This window comes from Abramis brama (assembly GCF_963993115.1).
Source record: "Abramis brama genome assembly, chromosome: 7".
NCBI classification, from domain to species: Eukaryota; Metazoa; Chordata; class Actinopteri; order Cypriniformes; family Leuciscidae; genus Abramis; species Abramis brama.
In genome coordinates, this window is record NC_139969.1 from 20,897,452 (window position 1) to 20,903,451 (window position 6,000).

Consider the following 6,000-nt stretch of genomic DNA (forward strand, 5'->3'; position numbering starts at 1 on the left):
CATCATTTACCATAAATGGGCATGTAACTGTGACGCATCTGTTCAGCTGGGTTGTTATTGGCTGTGACTTTATCGCAGAACTCGCTGTGATTGGACAATCGTTTAACACATATAAAACGGCGCTTCATGTTACAAAGTATGTTTTGGTGTTATTATTACGTTAGTTATACATTAAGTTAACTATAAAGTGTCTCTATGTTGTGAGAAATTACTCCTTTACCGAGATCCTAACCCTAACCCTAAGCATGTCTGCACATTACAATGAACTACAGCTCCATGTTCCTGTTCCAGTGATAGAATGACAGAGACATGTGGGTAATGTAGTTTAAAACGTTTAGCAATGAAACAATAAATGTTAAATAAATAATATATTTAATGGACAACTGGATATCTAAATTTCTTCATTGTGCAAACCTTTATGACATATATGAGGGACAGGCTGAAATTTTATATTTTACTGTGAGCACTTTAAAAATAACCTTTATGCCAACTTTCCATATATGTCTGAAAACTGTGGCCAACATTATTTATTAAACATAGCATAAGCGGTTGTCTTGCCGATTTTCTCTTTGATACACGAACCGGACTTTGAGTTACAGCCATTTGAAATGTGCATTTGTTTGCTCCTCTGGGGGCCGTTGCTGGGCCCCTGGGGGTGGAAGGGCTACAATCTACACAGATCTACACACACTGTTACTATTACACAAGGATAATGCACCATTCAGTAAAACAAACAAACAAACAAAAAAAAAAAACAGTGCCAGAATTTCCTTTTCACTCCTTCTGATTGCTGCTTATATGCCTGACATCAGTAATGTCTATGCTTTCATTTGAAAAGCAGTAGTAGATGTACTAGAATGATCAACATGGATCATCTTCAATTATGCTTGAAGTGTTTATAGTAAGATAGCCCACTGCAGCCTTTTGTAATTTAGTTTCCCTTTATTTCACTGAAATGTGACATACATGCAAGTATATGCAACTTATGTTGCATTGTTGTCCCAAATATCATGAACCAGATCTAAGTTTTTATGTCCTAAGTAAAATAATCATGGTCATTAATTATATGTAGTTGTTTTTAAATTATGAATTAAACTAAATAAATAAGAAATTAAAATTTCTAAAATAAAAAATTCTATTTACTGTACCAAACACCACTTTCAATACACAATATTCACCATACTTTATTAAACAACACAATTGGAGGACTTTATTAAACAACACTTTATCAATAAAGTTGATAAAGTAGCATAAAGACAAGTGAGATTCAAGATAAATAAAAATGTGTCTTTAAAAATACATTAACATCATATTGATCCATTCACATCTGCTGAAGCTTTAAACTGAGTGCCAGAGAATCATATTCAGTCACCTACAGAATTTGATATTGTGTTGGAATATAATGATTCATTATCACAGCTAAACTGGTTTCTTGCTCTTCCGATGTACGTCTCTATCGTGTTCATGTTCTTCTTCCTCCTCTAAACAGTTTGTTCAGTTGAACCCTACAGTACATGAACAGAAGATGTGATCACTGATGTGGTGTAGCTTTTTCTCAACCAGAGGAAGAAGTCTCAACATCTATTATTTAACATTTATTGTTTCATTACTAAACGTTTTAAACTACATTACCCACATGTCTCTGTCATTCTATCACTGGAACAGGAACATGGAGCTGTAGTTCATTGAAATGTGCAGACATGCTTAGGGTTAGGGTTAGGATCTCGGTAAAGGAGTAATTTCTCACAACATAGAGACACTTTATAGTTGGTTTAATCTATAACTAACGTAATAATAACACCAAAACATACTTTGTAACATGAAGCGCCGTTTTATGTGTTAAACGATTGTCCAATCACAGCGAGTTCTGCGATAAAGTCACAGCCAGTAACAACCCAGCTGAACAGATGCGTCACAGTTACATGCCCATTTATGGTAAATGATGACAGATCTCTTCTGGTTCCGCCTGCAGGGATAGATACCTTAAATATTGTATATTTAGGCTGTTAAACATGTATTCCTTCTAATTAAATTATAAAACTCATATTTAAAAACAAAATACTCCGTTCACATGATCAATGATACAAATTTGCTTTTTTGATTAGACTGATGCATACATTTGAAAGATGAACTTTTTGCTAAGCAATGTCCTACAGCAGGGTAGTTTTGCAGTATTTAAATTAAAGATAATTACATGTTCTAAAGTGCTTCTAACATTTACAGTGTATGTATACTATAGTATATTAAAGGTATATCAATTATATTCATAAATGTAACAAAAGCACAAATGAATGGACACAATTTTGAAAGCATATTCCAATATTTAATGTCAAACTGTTTAAAGACAAATGTAGAGCCAAAACTACAGCACAAAAGTATAAAAATCAGTTAATTAAAAATATCCAGATACAGGGGCAATCTATTATAGTGACACATACATTAACGTTAAAAAAATTGCTATGATGAAGTTATATATTTACAAACCAAGAGATGAGATTCAACTTTGTCATGTGAAAATACATTTGTTTCTTCACTTTAAAGAACAAATAGGCAAAAATATAAGCACAAAATTTTACATTCTCAACTTTCATTCTATATCCTTGTGATTATTGGTCACTTTTATTGTAACTATGCAATGAATATGTCCTTTAGCAAAACACCTGATGAGCACTGACCCTTTTTTATAAAGGCATTAGGCAGAAATCAAGTACAGTTTATGAAGCTGAAAGAGAAAACAAAATGCTTTAACAATATGGAAAAAGATAAATCACTATTTTCAACATTGGTTCTGCATATATCAAAGAGATCACGAGGAGGAGTGGACTTCACATGAAGACTTTCAGAAACTGAGACAGAGCAAAGGGTTCACCTCGCTGGACACATCCTACGCATGCCCAAACAACACCACCCAAACACAGTGATGAAGAGGACACCACCAGGAGGATGCAGGAGACAGGGAAGACCAAGGAAGACACGGAGACAGATGTTTCACAAAGACCTGAAGAATGTCAGTGTCCCATGGGAAGATGTGGAGAACCTGGCCACGGATCGAATACGTTGGAGGACACTTGTCGCCCAATGTGCCCGGCACAGGATTTGATGATGATGTTGTGAGTTTATCCATAACTGTGGGATATTTTTCTGTAAAGAGTGTTGCATAATTAAATGTTAAAAGCATTTTTATGTTATAAGTTCACTGATATGTGGGCAATTCTATGAATAAAAGTATGTCTTTAATAGCAAGCAATAATCGTATGAAAATGATTTACATGCAAACGGGTAGGGCAGTGTAACTGATCTGATTACGACAAAATAATTGAGTATCTGATGTCATGTGACATGATAATGTCAGATAAGCTTTTCCACTCTTGCAAACAGAGGTAGGTTATGAGGTGTAGAGAGACATCATGTATCATTGGAACATAAACAGACGGGGACCAATTTGTAATAATTGTAATAAATACAATGCAATTAATATCAACTTTCTGACAGTGTGTGGGACATCCGACTACTTTCCAAGGAGGGGCTCAACTGATTTACAAATATCGCGATAATTGCGTACAGGAATTGAGGCAGTAGCCAATGACAGCACTAGGAGTAAAAGCTGCAGGATTATGTAGGAGTATACAAATATGTACGAGTATCATAAGAATTTGACAACTTGTTAAATCTTTTGAGTTATTAAGACCTTCAGACTATGTTCATACTGATTGGGCTATGGGTTTTGTGAGAAAAGGTTTAAGAAACAACAAATGCTTGATAAATTATTTGATTTAGGGTTAAAAACAATACATACATTGCAAATATTTACCTATACAGCTTTCTGTCTCCTCCGTTTACTTGTCCTCAAACAATATGGGGCTGACTGAGTCCGAAGGGCCCTTTTGGTCTTTTCATCTGAAAAAAAAAAGAAAAGAAAATATCATTATGTATAATTAATAATATATAGGATTATTTAAAGGACAAAGTACTGCCTTACAAATATTGGATGTTACATTATAAAGCATTAAAAGCATGGCAAGTGTTGTGTTTAATATGCATTTACAACAAATATCACTTTAAAACTACCAATTCTGGGGAATAGCATGGTAAGTTTTTTGATTACTGCCCTGTACTACACCAATCACAGTAAAACTAAGGTTACTGAGGTTTGAAGCATGGTAAGTTTTGTGGTTACTGTCCTTTTACCACACCTATCACAGTAAAATTAGGGTTACTGTGGTAAAATCATGGTAAGTTTTGTGGTTACTGTCCTTTTACCACACCTATCACAGTAAAATTAGGGTTACTGTGGTAAAAGCATGGTAAGTTTTGTGGTCACTGTCCTTTTACCACACCTATCACAGTAAAATTAGGGTTACTGTAATAAAAGCATGGTAAGTATTTTGGTTACTGTACATTTACAATACGTATCACATTAAAACTACCAATAGTGTGGTAAACGCATGGTCAGTTTTGTGATTACTGTCTTTTTACTACACTTATCACAGTAAAACTAATGTTAATGTGGTAAAAGCATGGTAAGTGTTGTTTTTACTGTGCTTCTACTACAAATACAACAGCACGTCACGTGACAGACGGTGTTTAATCACCCTGTTTAGAATTAGAAAGCAATGAAACGCAAAGCCTCCGTGGCGATGACAGATATAATGCAGTGACTGAATGTGAGCTAATCTTATTAATATCGACAAACAGAAAAGACATTATAACACACGTTAGGACAGCGTATTTATTACTACTTACCAACATCTGGCACACGTACGTGAACTGATGCCAAATATCGCGATGTGTTCGGAACGAGACTTCTTCAGCGCGATTTCCTACTGATAAAATATGATTTTTAAAATAATATTAAACAGCAAAGCAATCCAGCTTCCCTGGCAATAAGATCGAAAAAATAACATTAAAAAAATACATAAACCATGGTCCATGATAAGATAAAATCTCGTGAATTAATGTTGATTAAACAGGTTCTCTGCTGCAGCCCGATAGGCAGAAAGAATCGTGCTGTGATCACGAAAGACGCTTCCCATTTAAAATACATTAGTTTAAAAAACGTGCTGGTATTACGAAAATAACGAAATAAACGTGCCCGAGTCACGAATCAATAGATTAAATTATGTGACCATTCGCCCCCATTAGAGATTGTGAGTTATGTTTCTGTACAAAAAAAAATAATAATAAAAAAAAAAATAATAAATAAAATAATAACACGTATTTGTGCATGCACCTTCGGCATCTGCACGAGATGGAATCGTGAATCTTCGTACGATTAAGGGGCGGGACGATGACGTTAATACATTTCTGCGTGCAATGCATACGCATTTTACATCAATAGAAGTTTAACGGGAGGGTTTTGCGTACCATATGAACGCGAAATGTGACTTTGGCGTGTAAATACTACGCCAAATGAAAATGAAAACTCGTGGTATAGATACGCAGTAGTAAGAGACTGGGTTGAAAGGCTGCTTGTGTGTGTGTGTGTGTGTGTGTGTGTGCGCGCGCGCGTGTGTGTGTGTGTGTGTGTGTGTGTGTGTGGTGTTATTTGCAGAGTCATTCCTTTGTGCCCAGCATGCTTCTGGGCTAAACTCAGCAAGCAATTCTTCATAGGATAGAGTCTGTATGGAGAATATTAAGTTTAATGCTTAAAAAAAAATCAGTCCCTACATTAAACCTGGCTGGCTGATCATGTAGGTTTATATGGTGTGTTTTTTTTAATTGTTTTTTATTATTATTATTATGACTGGCATGAAGCAGTAAAACTGAAGTGCAAAGATGGTAAAAGGCATGAACACTGTGTGATTTGAAGTATCACTTCAAATCGATTGTGAAGCAACTAGATATAAGTCAAATTTGTTTAACAATATCAATAGTGTCAAGTTGAATGTGGCAATTCATAAATGTACACATACTTATTTATAGTACAAATAAATGGTTTAAAAATACTTACGTAGCTTCTGGTAATAAAACAGTGTTTATTAGTCAGTAACAGACCTTAAA

At 34.8% G+C, this 6,000-nt stretch overlaps 1 long non-coding RNA gene across 1 annotated transcript; it reads right to left on the bottom strand.

Annotated features, from left to right (window-relative positions):
- Positions 1-2,307: 2,307 nt before the first annotated feature.
- On the bottom strand, positions 2,308-5,456 carry LOC311086990. Its single transcript, XR_014607157.1, has 3 exons — positions 4,744-5,456; positions 3,812-3,897; positions 2,308-3,141 (listed from the first exon to the last, which is right to left on the bottom strand). It is a non-coding gene; the product is annotated as an uncharacterized lncRNA (long non-coding RNA).
- Between the last annotated feature and the right edge of the window lie 544 nt (positions 5,457-6,000).